The following is a 19,130-nucleotide window of genomic DNA, read 5'->3' as shown; positions in this document are numbered from 1 at the left end:
AGCCCTAAAAGCATGTAAAGATATTTTATTCATTTTAAATAAAAGTACAATTATATTATATTCGAATGTTATAATTATTGTTTGAATTAATTATATAATAATATCAAGAAAAATTCCTATTCATTTATTAGAATATGATCTTGTATTAGTACGAGAGAATTAAGATCATATATAATGAATAAAATAGTCATTAACATATTAAAGTAATGAATCTTTAATGAATGGTTACTAGTATGGTTTGCTGCATGCAAGATGCGAGTAATCTAGATTTGGATTACTGATATGGATAGACATCTTAGTAAAGGTTCTCTATATACTAGAGATTATATATGAAAAGACCGATTAGAATTAATAATCTTTATAAAATTGTTGTTTGACGTAAAGATTTAATTCTTATCATAATAGATGATCATTTGTAGATTAGTATAAATCCAGAGTATTCATGAACTCCTGTTTATGTTTACTGGACCTTTCGATTCACTCATTAAGGTCTCTTAGAATAATGAGGCTAATGTCCTTTTTTTTTAGATTCAATATCATGGATGGCTCGGAACATGAATTACAATATTGGAATCCATGCTTTCCTAACAGATCAAATATTGGTTCCCTTAAGGGTTGATTCTGGAACTGAATAGTTATTGAGCTCAAATTTATAATTAGATTATATATTAATTATTCGCTAGTGAATTAATGGTACCTAAGGATCAAGAGGTAATTAGAAGGGTAAAACGATAATTTTGACCAGCTCTTATTAACAAACCAATAATGGAGGACAACACTACATATATATGATTATATCAATGGACTACTAGGGAAAACTCTATAAATATAATTCCATAAATACATAGAGTGCAATTCCATATTTATAGTGGAGTAATCATGGAATTAATAAATAAGATTATTAGATTAAAGAGTTTAATTAATAATTTGGTTTATTGGAGCTTCGTATTATAGGTCCATGGTCCCCAGATCATCTCTATCTTACACTGTCAAGGGTAAGGATGTCAAAAGAAATATTTGTTAAGAGAAAGGACTAAATTGCAAAGGAATTAATTTTCTAGGGCAAGGAAATAATTATAGGTAATTGGTGAATTGTGAATTTTGTAATTAATTAACTATATAGTTTTTATCTTGAAAAACTATAGATTAAAATTAATATTAATCTTGTTTGGATTAATATAAAGAGAGAAAATAATAAATATCTTATTTATAATATGATATTTAATTATTTAATTTAAAATTGATATTTTAAGATAAAGTTATTTTTAATTAGCTGATATTTATGTTGGAATAAATATATTGTCTCAAAAGTCGATTAAATAAATGAGAAAATTAGGGCAACCCTGATAGGACTAGGAGACACACACTGTACAGTACAATGTGTGGCGCCTAGCATTAAGGATTTTATCCCTGGGATTTGAATTTTGACTTTCAAATAAATTTGTTTAATCAAGTATTTAATTATTCTTTTTAAATATGATTTAAATAGATAATTAAATGAAAATATCTTGTTGACTACCTTTTTCGCTATCGATGTTAATAAGAGAGATTAAAGAAATAAACTATAGGAACACAAGGATTTTTACGTGGTTCAGGTTATAAAAGAACCCTAGTCCACGAGTCTCTGGTCTTAAGAGGATTGTAAGCTTGTGATTACACGCTTGGATGGTGTATTCTACGGCAGCATTTAGATTTCTCTGAGTACAAGGTGTTTTCTCTCTAAAAAACCGAATCCCTTACAATGAAACTCCCAACCGTATTTATAGTGGCTGGGGTCATTAACATTAATCCTAAGTAATTAATACACATTATTCCCATTATTGGGGGATTAATACACTTCAATGCATTGGGCTGCATTGAAAAGAGACCACGCCCCAAGCAAGATTTACGGGGCCCACTGCATAATGGTAATAACTTTAGAGGGATCATGCCGCTGGTGCTGTCAGGGCATGTTGTACGTATCTCCCTGTCAGGCCGCGTACTGGGAGTGCGAATTGTCGAGTCGTACCATCAACAACACTATAGGGGATCTGAGGCGGCTAACCCGCGTTAGCTGACACCTGGCTCATCCTTTAGATCTCGAGGACTAGGTCCTCAACCTGGAATTTAATTGATGGCAAGGAAAACGGTGGACTACCAAGCATCCTTGGGATGTTGACGTTCTCCCTCTATCCGAGGATAATGATCTCCAACTGCAAAACTGACCTCCCGAGGACATATCCTCTGGGCGTTGCCTCGTCAAAAGAGGCACATGTCCTACTCGGGTGATCACGTGTCCTTGGGTGAAAACACAGACAACATTTACCCCCAAGTCTCTACTCCTCCTTGGATCGTGGAGACTTAAAACTGATGAAGACTTTAAGAGGTCCTCGGATAGGAAACGCTTGGACTTCTGTTGATGTCGCTAGGAGATTTCCTGCCACGTGCTGGAACCCCATTGTTGGGCCCATTAATCCCTGCAATTAATTAAAGGTCAATTCCATAGCCCGAAACGTCTTTTCCGTACCCTAAAATTTCTTTCAGCTTACACTCGAGATTTCCTTTTTCCAATACCTATGATCACGATCCACACCGCTCTGATTTTTAAGCCCTTGGATCGTCCTTGAGTACCTAGGTCCTAGATAATCTGACGGTTGGGGTGAACTTACTTCGCCCCCAAGTACTGGGTCTATAAAAGGTCAAGAATCAAATTCCCAACACTACTTTCGCTCATTTCAATTTTTTCATGCCTTCAAACTCTCTCAACTTTTCTCAAACCATTTTTCGGCACTGCTTCTTCTCCAGTTCCTTTGGTCACTCTGGACGACTGGCGCGAGGCTTCGTACTTCTGGGTGAACAACCAATTGTTCATTAAAGTTCGCACTCAATTCAGCACAATCTGATGCTTTATTTCGAGTAAGTATCCCTAAATTGTGATTTCCCGTTTTCATGCGTACTTGAGAGTTTAGGATGCGGACATAGGAGTTGTTTTCTGAGCCTTTATGAGGCTGTTTTTGCCTTATTTGCAATCATAAATGGCATAAATGGCCCATTTAACTGCTCTGTAGTATTCTGGGGCATTATTCCTTAGTATGCATCTTCAGTCGGAATCTGGAAAATTTCCAGATTCTGGCAATGTTCATCATCTCTGATGGTGTTCATCTTTTCTGGTGGTGTCTCTGGTGTCAAGCACTTGGCTCCGAGGACACCCCAGAGCCATTAGTCATATTTTTTCTTCTTCCGCGAGCAGTTGTCTTAGGGGTTCTCATTTTGGCCCAACTTCCTTCGGGTCAAGGCACTAACTGCTTGGTGTTTGTTTTCAGATGTCCGTGGAGCTCCATCAGCTCCACCAACAAGGATTCTACGCCTTCGACAACGAAATCCTTCAAATGGCTCGAGAGGTAGAACAACGTTTCGAGAAGGGGAAACAAGTGGTTGGCAGTAGCCAGGCTCTTACCGTATGGGAGAATTCAGAGTCAAATGTGGTGAGGCCTCGCAGAGCTGGCCTCTTGGAGGAGAGGCATACACACGTCTGATACTATTAAATACCCCGTATCGCGCCATAGGATTCGAAGCAGAGGACCTTTGAAGTAAACTACGACATCAGGGTTCCTTAAATAAAATATTCACCAACAATGGAGTAGATGACATCGAGATACTAGTGCTCCTGGATCGAGAGGATGAGAAGGCACACAAAAGCATTCACGGGCTCGGGCCTTGGAGCGCCTCACATCTTCAGGCGGGTGCAGCCTTGCCGCTGCACCAATATTATGTCGACTTCCTCAAATATGCCGCAATAGCCTCGTTTCAATTTTCTCTGAATAGATATCGGGTATTGGCTAGACTCTACATCTTATACAAAATCCAGAACTGGCCTACTCCGTCTCCCGCTGAAAAACTGTACATCTACAGTTTTCAACAATGCTCGAAGAAGGGGGAAAAAAGGGAATATTATACCCTTATGAAACATATGAGTCTGAGGAAAGGCTATAAAGCTTCGTGCTGCAACAAGAACTACACTCGGGCTTACGAAGATCAATTCTTTTATGCGGATGACTTCCCAACGAGGAACAATCCCACCTTACTCCTGGACTTCACCACCGTCGGTAAGTATCGAACCCGCGTAAGTTAACTCGATGGCCCTTAGCTTGTAACTGATCTCTGTACATATTTTCCTAATCAGGTCCGTACTGTCATACTCCATTCGTTGATTTCTTCAATGAGACTCTTCGAGTGATAGGCTCTCTCCCAAATGAAGAGCTAAAACTCCTCGTCTCGCCACTGATGCCCGTCTTCGACAGTGTGGACTGCTGCAGGCGGGGCAAAGCATAAATCCGGTGGTCGTCACCCAGGTTTAGGACTCAAAGAGATCTTGAAGGGAAGCAAAGTTACACATAGATTTCATGGCGGCCAAGGCGCTCCAGCAATACCAGCAGTGTCTTCGCGAGGAGCGCACGGAGAGTGTTCTTGCCATCAAAGTCGTCGAGGAGGCAAAAAAAGGCGAGGAGCTTGAGGCAGAGCTAGAAGTGAGGATTGAATCATCCTCCACACACCAGACAACTCTTTGATCATTCTTCATCATGATAGGTGCATAGAGGAGGGAACTAGTTCCGACCATATCTTGTTTTCTCCCTCCGTTCTCGAATGTGGCCATGTTTTGGAGAGTCGCTAGTCTACGGAAGAGTACCAAGATTACCAGGATCTCATCGATGCATTCCTTCACAACCTGAAGAGAAAAAGGCACCCTCCTGAATTCGTGCATCTTGAAGAATCGACCGTCATGGATGCATCTTGGTTTTGTCAGTATGAAACTCATCAAACAGAGGAGATGGGTCGTCTCATACGTGAATTTGCTAGTACCATCCTCCATCTCGAGGAGCCTAATCGTGGTGGGGCTCCTAAGGAGTTTTATCTTTCTTTCATGCATGCATTATCTTGTTATGTTTTTTTTTCATATATTGGGACTAACCAGGGTGTTTCTTTTGTGCAGATAGCATGGGCCTTTCAGATTTGGTTTCTTTTGTGCAGATAGCATGGGCCTTTCAGATTTGGTGCGCTCTAAACATCAAAGGGTATCAGGCCCTTCTGAGATCGACCTCCTAATGGCCCCAACACTAGTGCCCACGCCCCCTTCGTCTGTTCTAGCATCCTCAGCTGCTGCTCCACTGGCCCTTACCTTGAGCTCAGTGGTCGCCGATGAGGTCATAGACCTTTAGGCCTCCTCTCCCCGAGATGAGGGGTTTTCTGGGAAAGGCAAAGAGATTCCTCCCAATCCTCCCCAAGCCAAGGATCCCTAGCTGGTCATATTTCTGGAGTATTACGATGACGATGACATAGGTCTACATAGGGAGTTCACTGAGTACTACAATTCTCGCATCGACGAAGGCAACGAGAATGTCTGACTGCTGACCGAGTTTCTGCGCGAGGACTAGCTGAAGGAACCTGTCTCTGCTCCTCGCCACAAAGAACTTGAACCTCTCCTCATGGGGAGAATAGGAGAGAGGGCCATGCCACTCGGCATGGAACTCCTGCAAGGACTAACGACATCCTTGTACGAGAAGAATGCAGGTAGCTTTGCCCATTGTGGCGGTGACAACAAGGTGGAGCTGGTGGCAACCAGCTATCACACTACCACTAGGGTAAATCTTGATTTCTTCTTTTTAAGTTCAATGGATATCTTGTCTTTTTGGATGACTAGTCATCCTGAATTTACATGTTGTTGCCTTAAATCAACGACTTGGGGACCTGGTGCTGACATGGTCCCTTGAGCTGAAGAAGACTAGGGATGAACTAGCTCGTGTCTAGGTGGAGCTTGCTCAGACCCAATTACTGTAGTTCCTTTGGAGGAACATTTGCAGTTTCAGAAAGAGGTTGAGGACACCAGGGGCCATGTCCGAGAGGTGGAGGATCAACTGGTCATGGAGAGGTCAAAGTTGTCCGCCTTGGAGGAAACATCTGCCAAGCTATTGGAAGATGCTGCGGTCTAGACACAGATCATGGAGGAGGAACTGGCCTGAGTCTGTGAGGTGTCTCGGTTGAGCCGAGTATAACTCCAAACTCGTGTCGGTGAGCTGGAAAAAACCAATGGGGACTTGACCAAAGACCTCGATATGATGGCTGAGGACATGCTCTTCATTGCGTGGCAGAGAAACAAGGACATGGACCTCTCTTTCACAGAGGATCCTGACATGAGGACCAAACTCGAGGCACATCTTGAGGCTGGCATTGGCTGCGCAACTCAAGAGAGAGAGGCCTTAGCGCCGGGTCAGATTCCTGAAGATGACCAAGTGGTTGAGCTGGTTATAGAGGTGCCATCAGGTGAAGAACCCTAGTAATTCCTTAAGTAGAACAGGCTTGAATGCCATTCTTTCTAGGGGTATAAACACTTAAGCCCCTGAGCACACTTGTACCTATTTTCCATTTTAACTATGCATCTTTCCTTTCACTTGATTTGGTTCTTTGAATTCAATGCCACGAGAATAAGCACTCAAACTTTTTTATACACATGGTTCTACAAAATCAACGTAACACGAATGCCATGACAATAAGAACTCAAACACTTTTAAACACTTGAAACTGTAAATTCAACGTAACACGAATGTCACGAGAACAAGAACTCAAACACTTTTAAACACTTGGTTCTACAAATTCAACATAACATGAATGTCACGAGAACAAGAACTCAGACCGTTCTAAACACTTTGTTCTATAAATTCAACGTAACACGAATGTCACGAGAACAAGATCTTAGACCACTTTAAAAACTTGGTATATATAAATTCAACGTAACACGAATGTCATGAGAACAAGAATTCAGACCGTTTTGAATAGTTGGTTTTGTAAATTCAACATAACACGAATGTTAAGCGAACAAGAACTCGAACTGCTTTGTTGGTGGCTCCCACGTTTAGTTCCTTGTAGTCCTATATTCCTAGAAGTAACTTTCACGCTTCACTGTTGGTCTTCACTCAGTGTCTTATGTCCACGCAATCCAAAGATTTGGGATTTTTTTGGTCCTAGCATGTGAGACCACCTGCCCCCTGAGTATGCACTATTAGAGGGGTCGGGGGTTTACTTCATTCGGTGTCTTTTGCCCCCGCAATCCAAAGAATTGGGCTTTTTGGGGTCCTTGCATGTGAGACCACTTGCCCCCCAATTATGCACTATTCGAGGGGTCGGGGGTTTTGACACTGCTCTCTGAGTGCATATCTTATCATTTCCATACTATCTCACACCTCCTCAGGAGGTGATGTTAACGAAGTGCCCAGGCGTAGGCTGCTTGGGCATCTGTTTGTATCGTACATATTAGGATTTGTTTATTACTCTCGGGGCGCGCACTGTCCTTGGGAGGTAACTTAAATTCTTAGTCTGTGCTACATTGGGTTTTCTAGATATGGGATATAGTGACATTGGGGGTACTTCGCTCGTCCACTAGCCGAGATTCCCTTGTCACGGATATCCCGAGGCCAAGTACAGGGTACTCGACCTTCCGTTCGCACCTCGAAACCAAGAGACTTAGCCAGAGCTCCTCGGACTTAGTGTCCACGGTAGGTGACAATAGTTTATTCTCGCGCTACTTGGGTTATCTATCTCCTAGGTGCTAAGCATAGTTCTACCTAGAACAAGCTGCCTTTTAGGCTAGAATTTACTAGTTTCCTAGGATTTTCTATTCTCAGGATGGTGATGCTGGAACAAGCTGACAATTGACAGGTTTAGTCTTCTAGGTCGTTTCTTGTGAGACGTAGTGCTGCCCTAACTCCATGCCCCCCTAAGTGATCAGAGACTAGTCTGCGATCACTTGTCCAGGCGAGCGGATGCTTTTATACAACATTAATAGAAAATAAAGGAAAATAAAATATAAGCAGACAATAAATTTCTTACCATGTTTTACATACACAATTTCCATTATATGTGCCCGAAGGCTACAGGGGGTATGACAGAAATAGAAAATATTTGTTCCTTATACTATTGGCAATACCGACAAAGATGCTCAGCATTCTAGGCATGAGGAATCAGCTCCCCACTTACACAGGCTAACTTGTATGTTCCAGGACACACAACGCTCTTGAATTGATATGGACACTCCCAGTTGGGTCCAAGCACTCCCGCACCAGGGTCTCAGGTGGCTAAGAAGACTCTTCGCAACACCAAATCTCTGACCCCAAATTTTCTATCTTTTACTTTGCAGTTAAAATATCTCGCTACATTCTGCTGGTTAGATTATACTCAAAGCTGAGAAGCTTTGCGTAGCTCCTCCACGAGGTCCAGAGACTCCCAAAGTAAAGCATGGTTCGTGGTTGGATCATATGTATCCCGCTGGTGTGTGGAGATTGCTGCTTCAACAAGGAGCATAGCCTCATAACTGTAGGCCATCGAGAAGGGAGAATGGTCGGTGGAGATTTGGGCAGTGGTGTGGTAGCTCCACAATGCCCTAGGTAGCTCCTCGGGCCAAGCTCCTTTTGCCTACTCCAACCTTTTCTTCAAAGTGGACTTGAGTGTCTTGTTAACTGCCTCCACTTGTCCATTGGCCTGTGGATGGGCCATGGAAGAGAAGCTCTTGATGACACCATGCCATTGACAGAAGTCTATCAACACTTTCTGTCGAACTACAATCTATTGTCGGAGAGTATCTTCCTCATAAGGCCACCCCGACAAATGATATTTTTTATGATGAAATCCAAAGCATTTTTAGAGGTGATTGTGGCAAGCAGCTCAACCTCAACCCACTTCGTGAAGTAGTCGACAACCACAATAGAATATTTGACTCCTCTCTTTCCTGTAGGCTGGGACCTGATAAGGTCGATGCCCCAGACAGCAAAAGGCTATGGGCTAGTCATCTGAGTAAGCTCATTTGGAGGCGCTCAGGGGATGTTGGCAAACCGTTGGCATTTGTCGCATTTTTTGATGTAATCCATCACGTCTCCATTAATGGTGGGCCAAAAATACCATTGTCTTAAGATTTTCTTGGATAGGCTCTGCCCCCCAGTGTGATCTCCGCAGACACCTTCGTGTACCTCTCGTAGTATTAAACTGGCCTCTTACTTGGATACACATCGAAGCAAAGGCAAAGAATAACCTCGCCTATAAAGCCTACCATCCATAATTGTGTACCTCAATACTTTGTGTAGCAACTTCCGAGCGACCTTCTTATCTTGGGGCAACTCACCAGAGACAAGGTATTTAATTATTGGCTTCATCCACCCAATCTGGGGTTGTATTGACTCCACCTCATCTGGAGCCGAGATACTCGGAGACTCCAAGTAGTCAATAGGTACTATGTTGATTAATTCAGAATCTTTGGTCATGGCCAGTTTAGCCAGGGCATCCGCATTGGAATTTTTCTCTCGCGGTACTTGCTGAATAGTGAATCTTTGGAAGTTATGTGTAAATGTGGAAATTTTTCCCTTGTGAATTCTATTCACAAGTGAAGCTCTATACTACGAGACACCTTAAAAGCTACTCATTGTCCGCACAAGGGGATAAGGACGTCACATGATGGTGAGGGAATTGGGCTAAGAGGGCCACCCTTGCTATGCGAGGGCCCTCGGCCGCTTGCCAATCCGAATGTCACCCTCGCTATGTGAGGGTCCCCGGTTGGCCATCTGTGTGCACCCCGTTCCATCAAGCATCGAGCCTCGCCTGCACTCGGGAGAAGAAGGCCAGCCTCGATATGCGAGGGTGAGGCCTTGTTGTGGCGCCTGTGCCCCGAGCCTCGCCATGCCTGCACTCGGGAGAAGAAGGTTAGCCTCGCTACGCGAGGCTCCCTCGCTATGCGAGGGTGAGGCCTTGTTGTGGCGCACGTGCCCCGAGCCTCGCCACGCCTACACTCGGGAGAAGATGGTCAGCCCCGCTATGCGAGACACCCTCGCTATGCGAGGGTGAGGCCTTGTTGTGGCGACCGTGCCCCGAGCCTCGCCACGCCTGCACCCGGGGGGAAGAGGGGCAGCCTCGCTATGCGAGGGTGCTGCCATGTTGCGCCGCCTGTGCCTTCAGCCTCGCTTTCATGTGACCTGCATAGGCCAGCCTCGACTCCTAGCGCCTTGGCTTCACATGGCACCTACAGGTTGAAGCCTCCTTGGCATTGGCATGAGGAGTACTTAGAGACACTTAATGGGAATGCCAAGTCAGCATTGGGTACGAAATGGGGATTGATGAGGACGACCAGGTACAAGACGCGTGTACTGACACGGTGCGTACGGTTGTGGAAAGAACAGAGGCACGGCCCTGTGATCTGCATCTGAGGAGTAGTGGCGGTACAGACCTGTACGAAGAGTAGTGGTACCACTTGGACACCCCCGACCATACGCCAGAGCCGACAGTACTATGTCCTAGGCCACGACTCTAGCATCATCAGGGTAGACACCACTACGCCCTAAGCCACTACACTATCAGAGTACCTGTGTACGTCCTTGTCGTCTAGGACTTATTTGTATCCAGGGCCAATAGAGCCCCCCTATAAATAGGCCCCAACCCCTCAGGTTAAGGGGTTGGAAAACTGAGGGTATGAAGGAGACTTAAGAAATATATGATCCTAATTTTCATTGTTGCTTTGGTTTTCTTCTGTTGATTCGAGTTCTTTCCATCTGATTCAAAGCTTTCTGTAGTATAGAGGTTAAAGTTTTCTAGCCATCAATCGTTGACGAGTTCTTACCGTCAAAAGTTTGGCGCCGTCTGTGGGAACGTAAGCACCAAGCTACTGTTCTACCATTACTTCCGGCAAGAGGAAATGCCAAGACGTTCTAAATGACTCAGGGAGCCACGAGAGGTGGAGGTCCACCTTAACGGAGTCCAGCTGAAGGCCTCCATGTAGGATCCACCTCCACCCCGAGACGTGGAGCCCCCAAGGGACCCTGAGGTTCGCGAGAATGATAGGGAGGTCTTATGACCGGCCATCCTGCCCGGTGAGAATCCTCCAAGGACAACTACCGCACCACCCGGGAATGCCAACGAGTTCCCGCCTCCCAAACCACCGCAGGTACTGAACTCCGGCCGGCAGGATCCGGGCCCCTCGACGCATAGACGTGATAAAGAACCCCGAGTCCATTCCATGAGCTCGAGTTCTAAATCTCATTTCTATGAAGAGGAGATTCGTGAATTGCACCGTAAGAACCAAAGGCTGGAGACCACCCTGGAGAACATGTAGGAGGTGCTGAATGGCCTGTTGCAAGGTAAGTCAAACGTGACCCTGCCCAAGAGGAAAGAGAAAGGTCAGGAAACCACTGTCCTGGTAGACGACGGGAGGACCAGACACTCCACCAGTAACACCCCCAGGGAGAAGCCGCATGAGCATCCCGGACCATCGAGGCCACCCCAGGGGCCCAAGCAAGGGAACAATGTTGGCTCTCGCAACGACATCGAGGTCACCTCAAAGAGGACGCCCACGGATCTACGAGAAGAGCTCAACAAGAAGAGGGCGGATAAGAGGACTACCCCTCCTACTGTCCCCCAGGATGGCAAAGGAAAGGAAGATGTCAACCTGTCCATGTTGAGAGACTCCCTGAAGAAGAGGAGGCAAGACCTCGATACAGAGATGAAGAGCCTGCGGAGTAAGATTGTCACCGCGTCTGGAGGGCAAAGCCTTGAGGAGGAGTTCGACCATGAATCGCCTTTCACCAAAGAGATCCAAGCCATCCGACTCCCAGCCAACTTCAAGGAGCCTCATATGACCCCGTATGAAGGAAGCACCGACCCCAAATACCATCTAGACGCATTCAATGACTTGATGAAGTTGAGGGGGATTAGTAGCGGGGCTAGATGCCACTGTTTCGCAGTCACGTTGAAAGGAACCGCATACAAATGGTTTAAGAGACTTCGACCGAGATCCATCAGGTCTTGGCAACAGTTTTTAGATGAATTTCTCCAACAGCATCATGCCGTGCGTGATTATACAATGCCGGGCACCAACCTCACCAATGTAAAACAGGGCGAAAATGAGAGTCTAAAAAGCTACATCCACAGGTTTAACATGGAAGCAGCCAAAGTGGGTAGCTTGACCCGCAGAGAGTTAAAAATGGCCATCACCACCGGGGTGCATCCGAGAAGCAAATTGTGGGATAATATGCTCAAAAGGGAAGTCACAGACCTAGATGACTTCTAGGAGAGAGCGCAGAAGTATATTTGTGTAGAGGATGGCCACACGAACTTAAAGGCGGGAAAGTGTGAGTCCACTGCAAAGCCCCCAACTAATGAAGGGTCGAATGGTGCAAAGAAGAAGAGGGCGTACGAAGGGTCGAGGGATGATCAACATAGAAAGCCCAAGCGAGGAAGCGACCATAGGCAAACGGCTTATACTTTCTATACGGGCCTGACGGATACAAGGGAGCATATCTACCTCACCAACGAGAAGCAGGTTCCCTTCAAGAAGCCCCCGCCAATGAGAAAGGATCGGTCCCAGAGGGATCCCAATAGATACTGTCAATACCACAAGGATATTGGTCACACCACAGCAGAGTGTATTCATTTGAAAGAAGAAATTGAGGAGCTCATCCGCAGGGGGCATCTAGGCCGATATGTCAGGAGAGAAAGGCCGAAGTCGGAGGACGAACCAGTGATATCTAAGACGTAAAGAGGAGCTCCAGAGATCCAGGGAGAAGTGAGAACTATTTTCGGAGGTTCGGGGTTTGGGGGAGACTCCCGCAAAGGGCGAGATCGGTATACTAGAGAAGCCAGGCGAAGTCCACCACCCTATGTCATGAGTTTGGAACAACGACCCCCGAAAAGCTTTAAGGGAGAAAATGACTCAATCACTTTTACAGAGGAGGATGCACGAGGGGTCCACTTTCCCCATAATGATCCTTTGGTGTTGACAATTCAGTTGGCCAACCTGCGGGTGCATCGGGTCCTTGTAGACAATGGAAGTTCTGTAGATATCTTATATCGCCCCGCCTTGGAGAAGATGGGTTTGGGCATGAGACACTTGATACCTTGTCAATCCTCCTTATACGGGTTCACGGGGGACTCGATACAACCTTTAGGGGTGATCGAATTAGCACTCACCATGGGAGAACAACCACGACAGACCACAATCATGGAAAACTTCGTCGTAGTAGATTGTGCTTCAACTTTCAATGCGGTATTGGGGAGACCATCCGTAAGAGAATTGAAAGCAATCACTTCAATATATCACCTCACCGTCAAGTTCCCAACTCCTGGTGGGGTAGCAAGTATGAAGGGAGAACAAAGAGAGGCGAGGGAGTGTTATAACACCTCCCTTCACACGTCTGCGAAACCGCAAGAACCGATGGCGATGGTGGTGCATGGGGGCATAGACCCACAGGAACTAGACCCCAGAATCATGGAGGGCCCAACCGGGTAAGACTAGCAGTAAGACTCCCACGTCTGATGCAAGTAGTATCTGTGTTTAATTTGTTGCATGTTATGTTAGCCTAGCAGACGAGAATCAAAGGGGTGGCCTATATAACCTCCAAAGTAGATGTAAGCCTTTTATATGTATATCATTGTAATCTGACTACTATGAATGAAAATGTTCACAACTTCACATGTGATTTTTCTTTTTCATGCGAGCATCAACCGAACTGCCTGCTGAAATAAATCTCACCAAGCACTTGGGGGGTAGGACAGGAGGCATGAGTAAAAAAAAAAAAAATCTCTTATATTTAAAAGGATTAGCTACCCTTATGAATATCAAGGGAACAGTTTAAAAGGGTGACCTCTAATTAAAGGCCGACACCCCAAGAGGTGAGGCCGTAAGGAGGGAATCACCTGATAGGTCTAGATCAGCCATTAAGCCAGCTAGCCAAAAAGGGTCTTGCAAGGGACCCTTGAAAAAATAGTACTATGTATAAGGACGAGAAGGACGCTTCTCGCAAAAAGTAACAAGCGCGCGCAACGAATATAAAAGGACCCCAACAGCCCAACGAGTTAACGTGTCCTTACAAGTATAATCAAGGTGCACCAGAAAGATTATCTCCATCAGATCAAAGAAAAATATGTAATCCACGAACAATAGTAATAAGAGGGACTTACCAGAGCCCCTTAAGTTTGATAAAAAAAAAAAGAGAAAAAGAGAAGAAGTGGTGCGAGGGATTACATAGCAAAAGCATACATAGATTGAGTACAAAGGGACCTACAAATCTCCACCTCGACCTTTTCACTCAGAAATCTTCTCGACGGCATAGTCCCCAAAAGGAGATAGGTCAACGGTGGGGTTAGTCCTCCAGACAGCATGCAACGTTTTCTCGATTATGCGATCCTCAACGTTCACAAGCTCAGCCTCAAGCACAGCGATCTTCCCGTTTAGAGTTTGGATGGTAGCCTCCAACTGAATGTTGGTATGAGAGGTTGATGCATCCCGGGCCAAGGCAGTATCCCTCTGGCATACCACCTCGGCCAGCTGACTTGACAAGGCATCCTTTGCAGTCTCGGCCACTGATAGGTTCTCCAGTGCCTCCTCAAGCTCGTGTTGCAACCGTTGGGCCGATGAAGAGTGGGAGGCGAGCAGCCGATGGTTCAAGATGGAAGCCTGAGTGAGGGTGAGGATATGAAACAAAGCCTCAAGGGTCAGATGATATACCAGAAATAATATAAAAAGTATATATATGGCCATCATAAATGAATAAACCAAGTATCGCGACAGTTACCTGCAGGGAGGCTCGCGTATAGGCGTTCTCTAGCTCAGCCTCGGGGACATTGTGCAGCGTCCCTCATTCACCTTTGGGAAAGTTTCCCAAGTGATGGCTCATGGCTTCCCCATACTGGCTCGCCAGAGGATGATCTTCGGGAATAGAAACATGAGCTGGGCCGGGGGAGGCGTGAGTGCCTGCCGAGGCCCGCTTTGGCAAGGATGGGGACCGAGAAGGCCCTGACCCATCTGCAGTGGTGTGGGGAGCAGAAGAGTGTGGAGTTGTTTCCTGGGGTAAAGAGACGCCTGTGGATGCCCACCTGGGATGCCTCCTCGGGAGTGAAGGAGCCCCATCAAAAGGAGGAATGACAAAATTCCTTCTAGGCACGGAGGGGCAAGGGACAGGGGCATCAAAGGCAAACTCGCCGCCAGGCGTTGACGGCGACATCCGAGAGGTAGCACCGCTAATATGACCGTCATCGGCTACACCCTTAGCCCTGCCAGCAACAGAGTACAAGCAGGAGTAGTTCTCAGACACCACGGTCTCCTCAACGTCCATATGGTCGCCCGGGGGGTAGACATAGTCCCTATCGACTACTTCATCATAATTTCTTTCATCGTGACCATATACCCACGGACTCTCGAGTACGGGTGCCGCTGGGGGTAGATCCACAGGGTCGGGAGACATAGGGCGTGGACCCGCATGGACGGGTGACGCGGGGTCAGGTGACGCGGGGCGTGGATCCTCAGATTCAGAGGAAATGGAGCATAGGGTAACTTTCTGGTCCGGGGTCAGCAACCCGTACAAGTGGAGGTTGCTCTCTGTGAAAAGGGCGCTGGCTTGTTTGCATACCTTCGACATGGCCAGGATTTGTATTACTCGGTCATGAGCCGACCGTTTCAAGTTGGGGCCAACAACCCCTAAGAGACCTGCCATCAAACGAAAAGAAATAACCACAGTTAGAAAAGCTATAAAAAAATAGAGAAGTCGAATAATAAGAGAAACCTCTGATATATGGGATCAAAGTGAGAATAGCCTTACGTGGGGTGTTGAAGCTAGAGTGTCGAGTCTTCCCGCTATAAGTAAAGAAGTAGTCTGACTTCCACGACCCCCTATTGGAAATAGATCCCTCCACAAGGGAACTCCCTTTAAGGGCCGCGACTTTCTGGAGTTGGTAGAACCCGGGGGCCGATGTATTCTCCCTCAGGGTGAAGAAGTAATGAACCTCGCTCATCGAAGGCCCCCTAGAGTACACCTGACAGTACAACATTTATAGGCAGCTAAGCATCACTTAGGAGTTGGGGGACAATTGTAGTGGCGCTAATTCAAAGTAGTCCAACACTTTGATGAAGAAAGAGTGAAGTGGCAAAGCTCCACCAGATCGGATTATGGAATCGCTGAATACCATGAACCCTTTTGGCGGTGCGGACGCGCGTTCCTTGCGCTCTGGTATAACGAACTTGAGATTCAAGGGTAACTTATGAGCTTTCAGCATGTTGCCAAGTTTCTTCAGGGTAACTGTGGACCTGCCGGTTTCATTGGAGGTGTCCAAGGCTCTCTTTGACATCTCGGGTACCTGGACAAAGATTGGCAGTTTATGAGCAACAGACTTTCTGAGGGTCCTGGAAGACCCCCCACATGTCCTATGTCTACAAGCGCTTTGCTTAACCCTAGGGCGCAAGACATGGGATAGGAGAGGAAGCACGGGCGGAACCATGGAAAGGAACTCCGGTTCAACCAATTCACGTCTACCGCCTTTGAAGGAGGAATCCCTATGATCGGGAGACTCGTCACGACAAAAGGAAAATGGCTCAAGGGGCAAGTTTTCTTCTAGGCAAGTAATTTCAGAAAGGCAATCCTGGAGGATTGATTGTAGCTGGGAAATGTATGTCGCTTGCTGGGGGGAGAGACCAGAACCCGCATCCCTAGGGTGGGATTCTAGCTCCCTCTCCAAGCCGCACGCTTTATGTCTGAGGTAAGACAGTCTCCTGAGGTATAGCGCCCGCACACCCCCGCGGTTAGAGGGTCTGCGTGCGTTGACCTCTGAGTCGGAGGATGACAACTCAATAAATTCAACATTGGACGGACCTTCAGGACATCGCCTAGACGCCATGGACCAGCTAGGACTCGAAGGCGTGTACGCATAAGGGTGACTCTATATCTACAACATGAGTGTGAGGGTATAAGAAAAGGGCCTACGTATGGGTACTGGAAAGGCTATACGAAGAGAATGTTAAACTCTAAAGAATGAGTGTCGTGCAACCATCAATTCTACCCTCGCATAATCAATGCAAAACAAAAGGGAGAAGAGAGGAAGGAGGCATACCTGTGGGAATACGAAGCTGAAGGGGTGCAAGGATAGACTTACGAAGGAGCAGGGGCAAGACCGTAGGAGCAAGGGAATGCCCAGCGTCACCACAAAGCTAAAAAAAGAAAAGGAAAAAAAATATATATATATATATAAACAAAAAAAAAGGGATGAGTAACGAAAATAAAAGAAAGGGTACCTCAAGAATGCTTTGGAGGAGGATAGAACCCTTGAACTCTTGAAAATAAGTTGGAGAGCATGCCACTAGGCTAGGCAAGTCTTGGTGTGGAGAAGTGGCTTCAAGCCTTGGGGGTATTTATAGGTAAAGTCAATGCTCCCTAGCCATTGGATCTATCTCCCTATGAATGGTGGAGATCAAGAGTATGGGTGACCTTGGGATCTGCGATTGAGGATGATTTGTCCTTATGCAATCTTAGGAATTTTCATGGATCCCCCAAGTGTTAGGTGGCTGTTGTGTTTCTTTGGACACTATAAAGAAACACAACTCCAAGCCTCACTTCGTATTTCTTCGAGCGACGTTGTGAAACTTTCCAAGGCTAAGTCCCCCAAGGTTGGCCGTACATGTCAGGCAAGAGAATTAGAGAAAGTCTACAAACACACTTAAAAGTGTACCTATAGACTCGGGGGGAAGTGTAAATGTGGAAATTTTTCCCTTGTGAATTCTATTCACAAGTGAAGCTCTATACTACGAGACACCCTAAAAGCTACTCATTGTCCGCACAAGGGGATAAGGACGTCACATGATGGTGAGGGAATTGGGCTAAGAGGTCCACCCTCGCTATGCGAGGGTCCTCGGCCGCTTGCCAATCCGAACGTCACCCTCTCTATGTGAGGGTCCCCGGTTGGCCATCTGCGTGCGCCCCGTTCCATCAAGCATCGAGCCTCGCCTGCACTCGGGAGAAGAAGGTCAGCCTCGCTATGCGAGGGTGAGGCCTTGTTGTGGTGCCTGTGCCCCGAGCCTCGCCACGCCTGCACTCGGGATAAGAAGGCCAGCCTCGCTACGCGAGGCTCCCTCGCTATGCGAGGGTGAGGCCTTGTTGTGGCGCCCGTGCCCCGAGCCTCACCACGCCTGCACTCGGGAAAAGATGGTCAGCCCCGCTGCGCGAGACACCCTCGATATGCGAGGGTGAGGCCTTGTTGTGGCGACCGTACCCCGAGCCTCGCCACGCCTGCACCCGGGGGGAAGAGGGGCAACCTCGCTATGCGAGGGTGTTGCCATGTTGCACTGCCCGTGTCTTCAGCCTCGCTTTCATGTGACCTGCGTAGACCAGCCTCGACTCCTAGCGCCTTGGCTTCACATGGCACCTACAGGTTGAAGCCTCCTTGGCATTGGCATGAGGAGTACTTAGAGACACTTAATGGGAATGCCAAGTCAGCATTGGGTACGAAACGGGGATTGATGAGGACGACCAGGTACAAGACGCGTGTACTGACATGGGGGGTACGGTTGTGGAGAGAACAGAGGGCCGTGTGATCTGCATCTGAGGAGTAGTGGTGGTACAGACCTGTACGAAGAGTAGTGGTACCACTTGGACACCCCCGACCATACGCCAGAGCCGACAGTACTATGTCCTAGGCCACGACTCTGGCATCATCCGGGTAGACACCACTACGCCTTGAGCCGCTACACTATCAGAGTACCTATGTACGTCCCTGTCGTCTGGGACTTGTTTGTATCCAGGGCCAATAGAGCCCCCCTATAAATAGGCCCCAACCCCTCAGGTTAAGGGGTTGGAAAAATGAGGGTATGAAGGAGACTTAAGAAATATATGATCCTAATTTTCATTGTTGCTTTGGTTTTCTTCTGTTGATTCGAGTTCTTTCCATCTGATTCAAAGCTTTCTGTAGTATAGAGATTAAAGTTTTCTAACCATCAATCGTTGACGAGTTCTTACCGTCAACATTATGCAATATTTCTTAAGCCTTTGCCAAGTACGCTATCATCTTTGCTCCTCGGGCCTGGTACTCTCTTAGAACTTGATTCAACACAAGTTGGGAATCACTAAAGGTCTCGAGTCCTTTGGCCTTGAGCTCAAGTGCCACGTGGAGCCCAACGATTAAGGTTTCATACTCCGCTTCATTATTAGTGGTGTTAAACCCAAAGCGGAGGGCACTATGCACCCTATGTCCCTTGGGGGAAACCAAAATAAGTCTCACCCCAGCGCTATTGTTCCTTCGAATACCCATCAACGAACAACTTCTAGGCTGGTCCGACCACTGGGGTGCACTCAGTCCTCTCC

This window comes from Humulus lupulus, chromosome 3 (assembly GCF_963169125.1).
Source record: "Humulus lupulus chromosome 3, drHumLupu1.1, whole genome shotgun sequence".
Classification (NCBI taxonomy): Eukaryota; Viridiplantae; Streptophyta; class Magnoliopsida; order Rosales; family Cannabaceae; genus Humulus; species Humulus lupulus.
The sequence above is the reverse complement of the archived record's forward strand: the minus strand, read 5'-3'. Positions refer to the sequence as shown.